Source organism: Strigops habroptila, chromosome 2, assembly GCF_004027225.2.
Source record: "Strigops habroptila isolate Jane chromosome 2, bStrHab1.2.pri, whole genome shotgun sequence".
NCBI lineage: Eukaryota > Metazoa > Chordata > Aves > Psittaciformes > Psittacidae > Strigops > Strigops habroptila.
Window position 1 is genome coordinate 43,500,629 of NC_044278.2, and position 17,768 is coordinate 43,518,396.

Consider the following 17,768-nt stretch of genomic DNA (forward strand, 5'->3'; position numbering starts at 1 on the left):
CTCCTTTCTTAGCAGGTCTTGCTTCTGCCACTGAGTCTGACAAATTACTCAAATAATAAACTGAAAGAGGAAGAATGACTGGAGCTGTTTTATTAAAAGAAATCCAATTAGCAGCAGGGCTGTGCTACTGTAAGAACTGCTCACTGAAGAGCCAGCGTGGTCAGCAGGGCGGCCCTGTGTCTGGATGGGGTTCACAGCCAGGCCATGCTGTGGGCACATTGGGATGCATGGGAATTTCTTGCTACACGAGATGCCGAATTAGCCAGAGAGAGTCCAACAAGATCTCATGGTCTCCTATGGGGACAGCCTGCATTTCAGGGCATGGGGGCACAGAGCCCATTTCTTTCGCTGTTCAGGATGCTCACCTGGAGCATGCAGAGGTCATTAGGCTAGTGGGGGTGGACTCAATTAATTACATGTTTGGGTGTGGGGTTTTGCTTCCTCTGACAGGGCGAAACACAACTTCCCCTTCAGTGCTAGCCCAGTTTATGTCCCCCCCATAAATTGCTTCAAACCCAGGCCCCAGGGTACATCTGGTTTTAGATTTGTTATTTTTTTACCAGAAATACAGGATGGCATAGATTTCTCTGTAGGCAGGAACCATGAACTAAACCAACATGAAGTGGTTTGAGAGCCTGGTAGGTCGCCAACGTGCAGCACCTGCTGGCAGATCTGCTCTGTAGGCGCAGACCCAGCGATACCCCCTTAACAGAAAGGCTGCTGGGGAAAAGGTCCAGCGGTCGGTGCCTCCCTAGACAGGACAGCAGCTCTCTGGGAGCTTCAGGACCACACTACTCCTCTTAAGTGTTTTAACTTGCATCTTGATCAGATTTCAAGTCCCTGAGGTCTTTGGTGGATGTAATCCTGAAGTGTGTTAATTCAGTGAAAGTTATGCATGGAAGCTAATGCCTTTAAACTCATTAAGAGTGTTAGCTGAAAGGTCTGGCATCTTAAATGAGAATATTTCAGAAAGATTGTGATATCAGCGTTCTGTGGGGAAATATCGCTTCTAGAAAAGTCAGGGAAATATTTTTACAATGTTTGACATTTTCACATTGAAATAATGGCAAATACTTATGTTCCCTTAATGTCCCCACCTCCCCTCCCCAGCTGGAAATGTGAGTGAAAAGCAAAACTCTGCATAAATAACAGCAACATTTTAAAATGTATTATTTTCTAAGGCTAATAAGAATATGCTATAAACCTAAAACGACAATTAATTTTTTTCCAGTGAGAAGTTAACTTTTTTCCCAGTGGGAAATAAGGAAAAGTCTTCCTCTTCCTCCTCTTTTAATTTTGATTTCTTCACCTACTCCAGTGATGGGGAGGGCAATGATGATTGTGAGACAAAGAGAAAAATGAGAGAGAGATTTTGTAGAATGAAACATTGACTACACACTTCTGTTAATTTTAAAATTTTGCTTAAATATAATATATAGAATTTTAAATAATTTATTTCTTTGAATTCTTAAGTCGTTATAACTTAAAAAAAACAAACTATTTAAAGTTTTTTGTATTTAATTGTTTACATCTGAAAACGTACTTTTCTAGAAAAGGCTAAATTTTAGAGTTTCCACATTCCCCAGTATTTTCAGGTGAAATTTTCATTTCCCAAGGTGAGTAGCTCCAGAGAGGATGCCTTCAACACTGGAGCTCAGCTCAGATGCCTCTATACAAACACCCATAGTATGGGGGATAAACAAGAGGAATTAGAGATGTGTGCATGTCTACGGGGATATGAAATCACATATCATATGGCACCACAGAAACATGGTGGGATGGCTCCTATGACTGGAGCATTGGATGGAAGGTTATAAGCTCTTTAGGAAAGACAGGCCACACATATGGGGAGGAGGAGTTGCTATTTATGTCAGTGATAGGCTGGAGAGTATGGACCTCTGTCTGGGGACAGATGATCAGTCAATGGAGAGCTTGTGGGTCAGGGTCAAAGGGAGAACAGCGATGGGGGATATTACTGTAGGGATCTGTTACAGACTGCCTGATCAGGAGGACTCTGTGGATGAGGCGCTCTATAGACAGATAGGAGCAGCCTAAAGCTTGCAGGCCCTTGTCCTCATGGGGGACTTCAAGGATCCTAATATCTGCTGGAAGGGTGGTACGGCCCGGCACAAGCAATCCAGGAGGTTCCTTGACTGTGTGGAAGACAACTTCCTCCTGCAAGTAGTAGAGGAGCTGACAAGGAGAGGTGCCTCGTGCTCACCAACAGGGAGGGGCTGGCTGGGAATGTGATGCTCCAGGGCAGCCTTGGCTGCAATGATCATGAGATGGTCGAGTTCGAGATCCTCAGGGCAGTGAGAAGGGCACGCAGGAAGCTCACTGCCCTGGACTTCAAGAGAGCACACTTTGGCCCGTACAGAAACCTGCTTAGTAAGGTTCCATGGGATAAAGCCCCAGAGGGCAGGGGAGCCCAAGACTGCTGGCTGATATTCAAGGATCACTTGATCCAAGCTCAGGAGTGTTGCATCCCAACAGGAAGAAAGTGCAGCAGGAGGGCCAGGAGACATCCATGGATGGATAAGGAGCTGCTGAGGAAACTTAGAGGGGAAAAAAGAAGCTTATAAAAGGTGGAAGTGAGGACAGGCAGCCTGGAAAGAATTCAGGGACGTTATTCGGGAAGCTAGGGACCAGGTCAGGAAAGCTAAGGCCCAGTTAGAATTAAATCTGGCAAGGGGTGTGAAAGATAACAGGAAGGGCTTCCATAAGTATGCAGCAAACAAAAGACAGACTGGACACAAAGTGGGCCCTCTCTGGGAGCTATCAGGAGAACTGGCTACCCTGGATCTGGAGAAGGCTGAGGTTCTCAATGACTTCTTTGCCTCAGTCTTCACTGGCAAATGCTCTGACCATGCTACCCAAGTCTTGGAAGGCAGATGCAGGAACTGTGAGAATGCAGACCGTAAGCCCGCTGTAGGAGAGGATCAGGTTCAGGATCATCTTAAGAACCTGAATGTGCACAAGTCCGTGGGACCTGATGAAATCCATCCACGGGTCCTGAAGGAGCTGGCAAATGAAGTTGCTAATACACTGTCCATCATATTTGAAAAATCATGACAGTCAGGTGAAGTTCCTGACAACGGGAAAAAGGGAAATATAACCCCCATTTTCAAGAAGAGGAATATGGAGGACCCAGGGAACGACAGACCAGTCAGTCTCACGTTTCTGCCTGTCAAAATCTTGGAGCAGATTCTCCTGGAAAGCATGCTAAGACACATGAAAAACAACGAGGTGGTTGGTGACAGTCAACATGGCTTCACTAAGGGGAAATCCTGTCTGACCAATTTGGTGGCCTTCTGTGATGGGTCTACAGAACCAATGGACAGGGGCAAAGCTGTTGATGTCATCTACCTGGACTTGTGCAAAGCATTTGACACTGTCCCACATGGCACCCTTGTCTCTAAACTGGAGAGACATCAATATAATGGATGGTACACTCAGTGCATAAAGAATTGGCTGGATGGCCGCATGCAAAGAGTTGTTGTCAACGGCTCAGTGTCCGATTGGAGACCAGTAACAAGTAGTGTCCCTCAGGGATCGGTGTTGGGACTAATCTTGTTCAACATCTTTGTCGGTGACAGGGACAGTGGGATTGAGTCCGCCCTCAGCAAGTTGCCGATGACACCAAGCTGTGTGGTTCAGTTGACACACTGGAGGGAAGGGATGCCATCCAGAGGGACCTTGACACGCTTGTGAGGTGGGCCAATGCCAACCTTATGAAGTTCAACCAAGCCAAGTGCAAGGTCCTACGCCTGGGTTGGGGCCATCCCAGGCACAGCTACAGTTTGGGCAGAGAAAAGATTCAGAACAACCCTAAGGACAAGCACTTGGGGGTGTTGGTTGATGAGAAGCTTAACATGAGCCGGCAGTGTGCACTCGCAGCCCAGAAAGCCAACCGAATGGATTCAACATAAAAAGGACATGGAGCTGTTGGAGGGCCACAAGGGTGGCAAGAGGCCTAGAGCACCTCCCGTATGAAGATAGGCTGAGAAAGTTGGGGCTGTTCAGCCTGGAGAAGAGAAGGCTGCGTGGAGACCTTATAGCAGCCTTGCAGTGTCTGAAGAGGGCCTACCAGGATGCTGGGGAGGGACGCTTCATCAGTGACTATAGTGACAGGACAAGGGTGAATGGGTTTAAACTTAAACAGGGGAAGTTCAGATTAGATATAAGGAAGAAGTTCCTTACAGTAAGGGTGGTGAGGCACTGGAACAGGTTTCCAAATGATGTTGTGAATGCTTCATCCCTGGCAGTGTTCAAGGCCAGGTTGGATGGAGTCTTGGGTGACATGGTTTAGTGTGTGGTGTCCCTGCACATGGCAGGGGGGTTGGAACTAGGTGATCTTAAGGCTCTTTCCAACCCTAACTATCACATGATTCTATGATTCTATGAAACAGTGCATATTGTATCCACTTTCTGAATACTGAATATTGTATCCACTTTTCTGAATTCTGAAAACTGTCTCAAACTAAACACCCTCTACATTTTAATATATTTTTATGTCGTATTGACTAAACATGAAAGCAAGTATTTCAATAAAAGAATGACTGAGTGTGTCTCATGCGGACAAATCACATAACATGTTTTTGGTAGAAAGCAGAAGAATATTACACCCTTTTAGCAATTAAATAAGATATTACTGTAGGAATGGTCCTAAATTTTAACATTTGGAAATTAGATTGCAATCACAAGGAGAAACTCTTGCGAATATCAAGCCTCATTAAGTTTAGATGTTTGTCATATCTCCCACAACTGTATATTTTCTTTTTACCAGTCTCCTTTTCTTTCTCTTTCCACCATCCTCTTGCCCCTACCCATCAGATTTCAGAATATCAGAGATACTTTGTAGGAAAGTAAAGTTACTGCTGGTTAGCACAAAGCACATTGCTACCTTAGCTATCCATATTATGGCGGGGCTTACTCATACGGACAAATCCATAGACCGATTTATGCATAGCAGGTCTGGGAAATTTGTGGTTGCCTGTGTTATTTGTTTGATTGTGGAAGGAAAAATATTTAAAGTAGTCCTTTTTTAATATGCTTTTTCTTGATGGATAGTTTAATTTTTCACATGCATTATTTACTTCAGCGAAATTTGAGAGAAAACAGCTCTCATAAAATTTTTAGATGAGCATTTTCTAACCTGTTGAGGTGAGCATTAAGCTTACTGGCTTCTTAAAAATAATTCCCATTATTCATGTTGGGTACATGCTAACCACATAGGCTTTGTTTGCCCTTTTTATCTTTAACAGGTTAACTGAATGATTAAGGAGTTCACTGAAGTGAATATTGTAGAACAGGAAGGCCAAAAAGCCCACCATTAAAGCCACTCGGGTCACTTGGCTCAATGACTAATAAAGAACATAGTCTGAAAAATATTTTATTCTACAGAGTGATTTGGTTCGCATGCAAATGCGTAATTACAAAAATGACCCAGATTGGTTTTCCCAGAGAGCATCTGTTCTGGTTTTCTGCAGTTGTTTAGTTTGGCAGCTTACTATCAGAAGCAATTTGTAGCTGGTATGTTGAGCTGACCAGTCTGATAATTAGGCTGGGCATTCTGAATAAAATATTTTAATACCTTATTGAAAAGTTTGTACCATATGTGCCTTGAACATTCCACCTTAAATATTGAGTCATACAGTTAGATTTTTGAAACAGAATAAGGAATGGATTCATAAATATATTAATAAATACTCAATTTTGTTACTTGTTATGCACATTTCAACTCACTGTATAATGTCTTAATGGATTTCTGTAAGTAAGTATGTTTACCTTATTGCCAAGCTGTATTGCTGCTTCTGCACTTTAAGTATTTTACTTACTCTTAGACTTTGTATCATCAAGCTCACTTTTATTGGTTTCTTTCATTGTTTTTTATGAAATCAGTTGCTTGGAAGAGGAAACCTGGTAAACCTGAGAAAGATGTTAATTTTATTTTGATATATTATTTGTACCTTTTTTCCAAGCAAAGTAATTCTCTACTCTCTGTGAGTTATATAAAGCAATAAACAAGCCTGCTTACTAAAGATGCTAGCATTTGACACAGTCTTTGCCTAACAACACTGAAATATGATTGACTCTTATAAAAACAAGATCACATTTATTTATCCTACATTAAACAGCATGACCTTTTCAGTATCACTTTACATGTCTCAGATTTCCTAGAATCACATGATGGTTAAGGTTGGAAGGGACATTAAAGATCATTTAGTTCCAACTCCCCTGCCATGGGCAGGGACAACTTCCACTAGGCCAGGTTGCTCAAAGTCCTGTCCACCCTGGCCTTGAACACTGACAGGGATGGAGCGGCCACAACTTCTCAGGGCAACCTGTTCCAGTGGCTCAGCACCCTCATAGTAAAGAACTTCTTCCCAATATCTAATCTAAATCTCCCCTCTTTCATTTTAAAGCCATTTACCTCTTGTCCTGTCACTACATGCCCTTGTAAAAAGCCCCTCTCCAGCTTTCTTGTAAGCCCCCTTCAGATATTGCAAGACTGCTCTAAGGTCTCCCCAGAGCCTTCTCTTCTCCAAAGATGAACAAGCCCAACCCTCTTAGCCTTGTCTTCATAGGAGAAGTACTCCAACCCTCTGATCATTTTTGTGGCCCGCCCTGGGCTCTCTCCAACAGGTCCACATCCTTCTTCTGTTGAGGGTTTAGCTTTCCTAACCTTATCCCTGGCTGCTTGGACAATTTCTCTGTATTCCTCCCAGTCTGCGTGTCCTTGTTTCTACCCTCTGTAGGCTTCCTTTTTGTACTGGGGTTTGTTCAGGAGCTCCTTGTCCATCCAAGCAGTCCTGGCGGTTTTGCCTCACTTTCTCTTTGTTGGGATACATCTCTCATGAGCCTGGAGGAGGTGATCCTTGAATATTAACTAGCTTTCTTGAGCCCCTCTTCCTCCAGGGCTTCATCCCATGGTACTCTACCAAACATTGTCCCTGAAGAGGCCAGTCTGCTCTCCTGAAGTCTGGGGTAGTAAGCTTATAGTGTACTCTCCTCACTGCCCTAAAGGTCTAAAAACTCCACCATTTCGTGGTCACTGCAGCCAAGCCCGACCTCAAGCTTCACATTCCCCACCAGTCCTTTCTTGCTGGTGATAACAAGGTCCAGCATAGCACCTCTCCTTGGTGGCTTCTCTATCACTTGGAGAAGGAAGTGATCATCAACACATTCCAGAAAACTCCTGGATTGCTTATGCCCTGCTGTGTGGTCCCTCCAACAGATATCGGAGTGGGTGAAGTCCCCGCTGAGGACCAGGGTTTGTGAACGTGAGGCCGCTCCTGTCTGTCTATAGAGGGCCTCATCCGCTTGGTCTACCTGAATGGGTGGCCTGTAGCAGACCCCCACTATAATGTCACCTGTCCTTCCCCTTGCTTTAATCCTCATCCATAAGCTCTTTGTTGGCTTCTTATCTCTCCTCAGGTGGAGCTCCGTGTGCTGGTCATTGACATAGAGGGTGACACCCCTTCCTCATCTCCCCTGCCTGTCCTTCCTAAAGAGTCTGCATCCTTCCATTCCAAAACTCTGGTCACAGGAGCCATCCCACTGGGTCTCTGTGATATCAGTAAGATCATAGGTCTGCAGGTGTGTGCATGTCTCTAACTCGTCTTGTTTATTCCCCATGCTACATGTGTTTGAATAGAGGTGTTTAAGCTGGCTCCCCAGCGAAGCCAACTTACTGTCTGGAGTGGCAGGAATTCCTTTGTGCTGCTTCAGGTGTTCTTCTGCTGACCTGCAGTCCCTGTGAACCCTTCTGCTCATGGTAATGAAATCTCAGGGACGGTCTGCAGCTGTCCCTCCACAAATGCTCCAAAGAAGTCAAAGGGAATCTACTGTTGGTAAATTTGGGGATAATGTAATACAGTGTTTACATTTTGTTAGCATAATGTGGTCCCTTCCCCAGAGTCTCCACATGTCATTTCACTTTAGTATCTTTTCTGGAAGGAGACTACCAGAGGAAACAGACACCTGCAAAACAAACCATAATCTGCTGCTGCAGGTACAGCACACCCAGGTGCATCCATGTATGCATCTACTAAGGGTACAAGAGAAGCTCATTTAGGGTAGTCTCACCCAGGATGGTCTCTCCTGCACATAGGGTTGCAAATGTGTGACAGTGCAGTCCCAGCAGCATGGATCTGCTCCACATCCCCTGTTGCTCAGTTCACTCCTGCAGGTTCAGGGGCTACTACCTGGCTATGGCTACAGTCTTTCAAAGGTAACATTAAATATCAGGAGAGGTTTTGGCCCTGAGGAAGGCAACGCTGAAAGACGCATTTTCAGTAGAAGCTGGATTTCACCCCAAGCTTCCATCTTTCCAAAGATCTAATGTTATTTGCATAGACTTGTATTAAACTATTCTGTCATGGCCAGATTCCAATTCTGAAATGTCCAATTTTCATCAGATAAATATACAAGGATCATCAGGATTATCTGTGATGAAAAGTTATGAATTTTTTGCTACTGTTCAGTACATGTCTGTCTAGATGTTTTCACCCATTCTAAGTGAATTCTCTATTCTCATATCACAATGAGCTTTCATTGCTGGGTAACATACAACACACCTGTGCTCTCTTATCTCCTCTCACTGCTTCCTATTTAAACTTGCATTTCATTCCCAAAGTGCAGCTACATTGTCTGTCAGCTTCAAATAGCAATTTTCTCTCTTTCCCATCTGACTCAATTAGCACAATTTAATTTTGGTTAACCTCTCATCTTCAGAGCTTGAAAGACATGAATGTATAACACCTGGCATTAATTATTTCATGGGAGCACAGGAGAGAGAATGGTAGCAACTCTCCTGCAATAGGAATGAGCAAAGGTTATGTCCCTGATCTGGAAAAACACTTAAACCTACACTTGTTGTAAATTACAAGAAATATTCACATATATAACTTTGAGGACATGCATAGCTGTACTGCTGGATTGCTGACACTGTTTTTAAGAACGGACTGCACATGCTGTATGTTCTGATAGTTACTCATAGTGCAAGACAGTGATACTTTATCTTACAGTAATTTTTCTTTGTGTAACCCAAGAGGTAGTTCAGAAGCTATAGAATCATAGAATGATTTGGGTTGAAAGGGACCTTAAAGATCATCTAGTTCGAAACCCTGTGCTCCTGTTTGTCTATAGGTGTGTTTGCAGTTTGTTTCCCTGTCACCGAGTGCTGTGCAGAAGGAATGCATTCTCTCAAACATGACACACAGACTAGTTTCCATTTCTAAAACATCTATTAGTATACTGTCTTATAAGCAAAAATAATACCAGATTTATTTAAGGAACAAGAAATTCTACTTTTGAGGAAGTTTTAGGTACTAGATTTGTTAGATGTGACCATATACTATTTTTGTACACTCTTACCAAAGAAAAACAAGATGAAAACTAGCTTTTAATCCACTTATCCTGAAACTACAGTTTCACAATCTGTATTCTTATCTCAGGAAAATGTGAAAAACAACCCCCTTAATAAATATCGTTTTTCTTTACTAAACAGCAAGCAAACCTCTGCGGTCTCATGGCTTTTACCTGTAGGTATAGAACATTCTATTCACCCACTCATTAAAGAAAAATAAAGCTCTGTATGAAATAGCAGAAAATAATTTTCCTAGAGAATAAGCAAGCATTTCTTTGAAGTATGACAAGGTAGATGTGATGACGAGACAGAATTACATTTGCACGATCAAATAGTTAACAACAAGGTACGGAGGAATCCAAAGGAGAGAGTATTCAAAAACAGTGGGAAGAAGATTATCTGCGATTTGCAAAAGATTAACAGGACACATTTTTCAGTAGGTTGTTTGCTCTGGTTCTTCAGATGTACATGTGCAGTATTGTGCAAATGTGTGTGTCGCAGCTTACTCAGGGAATCTCTGGAGGAGGTATATCCTCTTATTAGTATGTCCTTTTTAAAAAACTTAACATGGAAAACAAAGAAAACAATCAAGTTACAGTCAGTAGCATAGCTCTTTAGGGTCCCATTCATCAAACCTATGTGCTGGGCATGCGTTTTTAATTTATTTATTCAGACAAAAATATTATATCCTGATCATTCTATGTAAGTACAATGAGTATGATTTAGTTCAGTGCAGAATATGATATGGGTCTAATGGGGCATATTATCAGTGTAATGTCTGCAAGGTTCCAGGAAACCAAAGGACATGAACAAAATTACAGACAACTACAGTTCCACATAGGTACATTCATATCTCTCAGCAGGTGTAAGATCCATTTATGTAATTACTCTACATACAGAAAATTATATTACCAGACTATGCCAATATTTCTATAGTGTCTAATATGTCCCTTTAACATTACAAAATGCTATCTTTCAGTTCCTTTCTCTTGTAATATTACTGTATTTTAATCAAGGCACCAAAAGCTATTGACTGAATATAGGCTTTGGCTTATATTCAGTCATGAATGTATGAATCAAGTTTGTAAGAACTCAGCTTGACTCAAAGTAAGAGATCTAGTTATTTTCTCTACAAACAGACCTTTCTCTGATGGCTTGCAGGTATTTTAGTGCTTCTAAAGGCACAGAGGGCGGATGGGTGGCCCCTTAGACTCCTCTTGTGGTCAGCAGGGAAAAAAATGGTCCTTTAGGGAAATGCAAATAACACTTAAGACAGATGAAGTAGATTGCCCTCTGTGGATCCCACCCTACAGGTAAATCTAAGATCCCCTGAGGCCAGAAGGTCCTGAGGCATCAGCAGGTAAATCCTCTTCACAGCCTCACAACTGCATCTGATACCTTGTCCTCTGCCACCAGAGACAGAGTGACACTGGGTATTCAGTGTCTGTCGGCCCTTGGAACAACAGACCATGTACATTTACACAATAAAATGCTGATCTTTGAGTGCTTTTTACCTCCAGTAATTAAGAACAACAACAATAATGCAGGTATCGGTAAAAATGTAAAATTGAATTTCTAGCTAGCTCTGGTCAGCACAAATCTCAAGACATTTTATATAGTCAGGTATTTGAAATACCATGCACTTCACAGCAAATGCAATTAGGCTAAGTTTTCTGGCCTAATTTCAGTGTAAATAATTATTTGTACCTAACAAAGTTTTCCTAGCAGGATAGAGTACTTTCTACTTCCTACCTCACATTATTGCAGTGGGTGGATGATTGTACCAAGTTGCTCCCGGGCCTGTGTGCACCCCAGGGCTACAGGCTGCACCCTGTCCTCCAGTTGGGATCATTGAGCTGTGGCAGAACAGCTCTGATGAGATCAGAGCAAGGACAGAGTGCAGAATTTTGGTGTAGTCAAAAGAAGGATTTTCCCTGTTTAAAGTCTCTTTGCAGCAATGCATTTTTATAAGGGTCTGCTCATTTACTGGAATATGCCCACCTAATTGCACTATCCATCACATTGGCCTAGTTGCACTGGAAAACAAGATGTTTTTTAGAGGAAACATTTCATGGAGTGAGATACTAAGTTTAGTTCCATATTCATACACTTCCACGACAATGCCCTGTATGCTTCTCAGTCGTGGATCTCAGCTGCCTGCCCAGGTCTGATATTCTACCAGCATTAGAACAGGGTCTTGAGAGCATTTTTGTGTTTTAAATACGTTGAGTACCTGGACTGCTGTGTTTGAACAGCAGTTATTCTAGTATTTCATCAATGTTTCACATACAGTGTGATGCACAGCATTTGTTTTCCTATATAAATGTATCCTTTAATGATGTTGTCCTTCTCTCTTTACCTTTCTCTATCGCCTTACTAAGATGCTACCTAGGCCATGGTAAAAATCAGTTTATAGGGCTAGGGATGATGTACATTCTCCCTATTTGGAATTTGTCACCTAGCATATCACACATAATTTATAATCTGAACTAAATCTACATTATATCAATAAGTACACTGTGGATGTGTGGATGTTTATTTTGGTGTTACTCAGATTTAGAGTAGGATGGGAATAAGGTCACCGCACAAGGAAGGAGCACAACATCTTTGTAAGGAGCTTACTTAAAAGTGCTCAGACCTAGTAGCACAGATTAGAGCTGGGCAGAATCCACACATTGTGCTCAGCTCCATGACATGTGTTTTTTCCAAGCTGGAGATCAAAAGGCAGCAGTGAGCCAAAAGATTTGCCCTGCAGAAAGTGGGGCAGGGAGGAAGTTGCTGGCAGCTGCAGGCTGCCACAGGCTGGTGGAAAGCCAGCGTGCATAACCCTCACGCCCTGACTTGTTTCCTCAATGTGGGGAAGGGAAGTTGCAGCTACTGGGGACTTCAAGGAGGATAGCAAGCAAAGGCAAGACTGTATGGATATATTTGTTCACTGTAGTAAATTGATTTCTAACCATAAGCAGATGTTTGGATAATTCAGTATCACAACAGGCACTGATATGTGAAAGAGTAAGTAGAAGGCACGTGCAAAACACAGTGGAAACATTGACCTCTCGCTTGAAAGAGGTTCATGCTGTAGGCTGCAAAAAGGTCCAGCTCCTACTCAGAGACTGTGGCATATAGAGTAATCATAACAGCTAGCATTTTTGTTTTGAATTGTAGTAAAATAGAATTGGACAAAAGTCAAGGCTGTTTTGATGAAAATACAGATTTAGACGCTATTTTCTCTTTAGGGGGATTGTGGGTGTTGTGCATCTTTGAGTATTGCTTATTGACTTCCTATTAAACATGCTGAGTTTTTACATCTATTACAACTACAAGAAATTCTAGTCACATAGACTGAAACTTTTGTTCTCATATATTTTGACCTTAACATGAGATACAAAATAAAATAGTTGAAAATAAAAATAGCTGAAGATAAAGTCAACTGAAGGCATATACTTGCTAAAAACCAGCCATCATCTTCCTGTAGCATGTGGTGGTAAAGTCCAGTCTCTATGATTTTTCAAGTTTCTTGAGAAAATTGCTCAGGTTCATGCTGAGAAGTTGATGACAATTCACGTATGCCACAAAGTACTAGAAATTGATGCTTTCATAGTATTTTGCATTTTTTTAAACTAAACGCAGAAAAAGCATGGATTGCTGCTTTTTGAAAGCAATAAATAACTGCTTGCACAAATATTATTTCTATCACCAAAATTCTACTTTACATTTTAGTAAGGTAGCTCATCCCACATCCTGTTAAGGTTATTTGACTGAATCAGTACAAAATGTCATTTGAAGCTGGAGACTTCTGGGTTCTGGATTACTTTTACCTTCTTTCCCTCTTTTGCAGCATGGGCTGGTAAGGACTTTTCCTGGAGAAGCTCTCTTGTAACAGGGCAAGGAGCTTCTCATTTATGCCCATCTGTTTCCACCACAACTTGGGCATCAGTCAGAACCTGACCCTGCAAACCTCACTCGTGGGAGAAAAAGGGGGTTTTGGTTGTTGTAGCACAACCTTCCACTGCTGCTGTCTGTGCCTTCTTCCTGTGTGACAGGAATGGCACTTGCCTTCTCCGAGGCACTACTGTTCCTCAGCTGTTGGCTGATGGTGATCATTCCCTACTCTGACAGGATGTTGTAAACCAATCACATTTCCAAGAAAATGTCAGTCTGCACAATCTTGTAGATACATTATTGTTAAATATTAACATAATATAAAAGGAGTGAGAAAGGAAGATCCCTGCTTCAGTTTTATCCTGTGCCATTCTGGCTCTGTCTGATATTGCTTCCAACACACCTGCAAAACTCTGAGAAAAACATTTGAGCTATACCTTTTGGAACAGATCTTTTTGGGCAAAAAAGCCAGTGAAACACAGGTACGCTCAGAGTTACAGTCCTAAAAATATTCATAGTATCCTGTCTTCTTATCAAAAGCTACAGGAACCCCTTAGGAAACGACACCAGGCTGTAGCGCTTAGGGATGATAGTCATGATATATATTTGTGTGTGTATACATATATAAAAATTTGGTGCTTATATAGATATATAGACAGAGATATAGACATATAGACATATATCTCTGGAGATACAGAAATACCATCTGATGCCACTAAACCTATTAAAATGGCAAAAGAGCAACTGGCTGAAGCTGAGCCCAGACAAGATTCAGGTGATCATCTGGTCAAAAAGACATATCTTTAAGGACCAAAGCTTTGTTCCCAGTCTCTGCCAACTGGTGCAAGGCCCTGGGTTTCCACAGGAGGCAAGTGATGAGGTTGAACAAGTGTGCAAAAATGCCTTCTTGTTATTGAATCTTTTCTTTGCTTGGAATCTTAATGAGCACTTGGCCATGGCATTTGTCTCCTCCATGCTGGCACAGAGTAATCTGCTGAAGGCAAAGACGACCCAAAGGCTGTCTCCATCTGGGATCCTGGCTGGTCACTCTCCTTGTGCCATGGCTGCTGTGAGCTGCCCAACCTGGTTCCAGTCTTGGTTGGCATCCAGCACCAGGAAGATACCTTGGCTTCATTTTTCAAGTCAGTTAATGAATGTCCCCATTTGTGCCAAAATTTGTGACAACAGCTCTGATCTTGAGGGATGGTGGGGATAAGATGGGACAGAGAAGTAATGCGGGAAAATCCCCAGTATTGTGGAAGAGCATTTGCCACTGGAGCAACATCTCAGTGCCAGGAGCTCAGCCTGACATTAGGAAGCTGTGCTCCAAGGAAGAATCTCTGCTTCACTTGTGGTGCTAACAAATAAAATGCCCCATTTAGTCCTCAGCTCCTTTCACCTCTCCCAGGATGAAACTGAGTAAAATCACCAGTCAAACTAACTTTCTCAGGCAGGGACCTAGCTTTATAACACGCATGAGACTCCCTGAAGTCCACCAGGGAATTTGCTGTTGCTATTGACTTTGCATGAAGCAGTTTCATATGTTATAGCGGTAAGTGACATAAGAAAGTTCTAAGAGAAGATAAATTCATAGCTGTCTTTAAAGGACAATAAAGTGCAAAGGACTGATTTACAGATAGTTGAATAAATGTAAGCTAAATAGGATCAACTTTCTTGAGGTCTGACCAAAATATGGTTCAATTTCAATAGTCGTAAGTGTTGAGTGTTAACAGCAGCACCTTGAGGGATAACCTACTATGTTACACACAGAGATCTACTCCACCATCCTCCCACGGGGATATTAGGGAACACCTGATAAGGTTACCTGAACCATTTTATGAAATTCATTCAGAAAATGTGTTGAGAAACCCAGACCCTTTCCTATTAAATTTTTAAGCTATGAATTTGCTGGGCTGGAAATGGAAGGCAATCCTGTGAGAAGCAGCTCAGAGGGATGGTCAGTGAGTCTACTGTCTCCATTACTGACACACCACCATGTAGCTGAGGTCTGGAACTGTTCCCAGAGCCAATATTGAGATAAATATTCAGTGTTTCCCTTCACTCCACATTTCTCTTTCCTGTTTTACTAGGCTGTTTGCTTCCCAGTTGACCCATCTAACATTCCTGCCAATGACAGACAGTTGTCCTTGGAAGGACTAGAGAAAGATGAAAAAATAAGTGAGGTTGAAGCTGTGATACAGGGCTTAGGGTACCAAGCATTGCCAAAATAAATCCTATCTATCTTCAGCAATAGCTTTGTCCCATACTACTGCCAGTCCCATATTTCAGGGCCAGATTTCCTGCCATCAGGACAATTGTCTCTCCTCATCTCAAGCTCCTGCCAGAGTTGGCAACCCTTACTAAATCCACTAGAAGGGCACATGGAGGTGGTCTGACAGGTAAACGTGGATAACAGAGAAACTTATGTCACTCCTAATGGTGTTCTTCGAGAAAACATGAGTTCTTCCTGTGAGGCAGGATTCATCAAATACATTTGAAATCTACATATTTTTCAAAAAGAGTACACAGAATACCATGCATCAACTGGATGAGTCTGAGAAAAGATTTTTTTTTTTAACTCTGTTTTGTCTACTATATGTGTTAACGTTATCGATATTATTATATCTTCTCAGGAAATAACTCTGCCTAGTTTCAGTTGCTTGCTAGGTTTAATTCATCCTACCTGTCATATCACTACAGCTTTTTGCTGGTTGCTAGTATTGTGGTGATGTAGAATCATAGAATGTTTTGGGTTGGAAGGGACCTTAAAGATCATCTAGTTTCAACCCCCCTGACATGGGCAGGGACACCTTCCACTAGACCAGGTTGCTCAAAGCCCGTCCAGCCTGGCCTTGAACACTGCCAGGGATGCGGCAGCCACAACTTCTCCCAGTAATATGCAACATTAGCTGATTTGTACATCAATAAGTTAATATTCCTGTTGCAGTTTAATTTGCATTGCAGAGGTATATTCAAGGAAGCTGATTTCCGTGTCTTGATATAGGAAATTAATGGTAGAAATGGTAACAAGTTGTCAAATTATGGTTCTGAATATTAAGAATCAAAAGTAGAAGGTATGTAAGAAGCAACATTATGGTAATTTCAATGAGCAGAGTGCTACCTCCTAAACTGCGGTTTTCATACATAGCAGCCAAAGGATTTGTGTGGGTGCACTCTAGCTCTATAGCATGCCCAAGGTGCAGTAATAATTTTATTCTCTAAGTGTTGTAGACTGTCATAGCACTGCTTTTTAAAATGTTCTTCAGATAGGGAGGATCTCACTAACCCTTCGGAAGATATAAAATGTGGATTCATAAAAGCCTGATTAAAGCATAAGAAACAGGTATCACTCGCTGGAAGCTTGTTTTATGTTATTGAATAAGATACTTAGAGAGCCAGTGGCTTTGGTTCTGTTATTTAAACATTGTGTCACAATATAATTTTCTCTTTTTTATGAAGGAAGAAACAGCATGATTGTTTTCTTTATCTTTCATTCAGCAGTATTGAATGTTGTCACAGGAAGAATGACTTTACATCATTAGACTCTGCTGGTAATTAATTCACTGAGATTTTGGTATTGCCCTACACAGCAAAACTAGGCGTAATTGCATCAAATATACAAAATCACAATACTAGGAGAATCTCACATTTTTATTCAGTGTGGCTCTCAATGTATTGTGCGTTAAATTCCACAGCTCAGCTCGCTGCTGCCTCCCTATACCTGGACTTCTGCATCTGTTATCTAACAGTCTAAAGGTATCCTTTCCCCTGCACATAGAGCCATGATAAGCATCTCATAAATGCCTACATTTCACAACAGTGACATAACTTGTTTTTATACTCCACATATGGATGTCAGAAAACACCATGCACATAAATGACTACAGTGTTTCCATAGAAACTAATGTACTTCAGGCAGAAAAATGGAATGAGATTTATAAAATTTATTTTAAAGAAGTAAAAGTTTAAAAAATAAGGAAGGACACCAGATCTTCTCAAATTTTTGCCAAGATGCTCAAAAGATGTTCAATACAGCCCTTTATAAACTATCTTTTAAGAATCACAATTGATTGATGGTAATGACACTGTCCTGGACAACTAGACTCTTAGCTTATATATTTTGCTCTGTATCTCTGTCTCCAGTAATGTAATCTGGACAGTGTTTTGCTTCCTGACATCTTTACAGATGGTACTGAGCACAGTGCTGAGGTGCCTGTAGGATGCTTGTGTGCCCCACACGTGCCCTGTGAGGGCCTGACGTACTCCCTGCAGGGGGCTAAACCTCACACTCATGGCTGGTTTGCTGCTAAAGAGAAAAACAGACAGCTGAGGAGGAGGCACTGCCACAGCCTTTTCTTCTCTAATTTTACGGGAAAAAACAGGAGAGGCAGGGCAGGCACCATCTCTCCACTCTCCCAGAGCAATTTCTGTGCTCGGAGCTGCCACAACTGGACCAAACAGGGACATTTTCTGACTGAGCTCTGCTGACCCCAGAGCTGGGATGTCAGCATCCCTG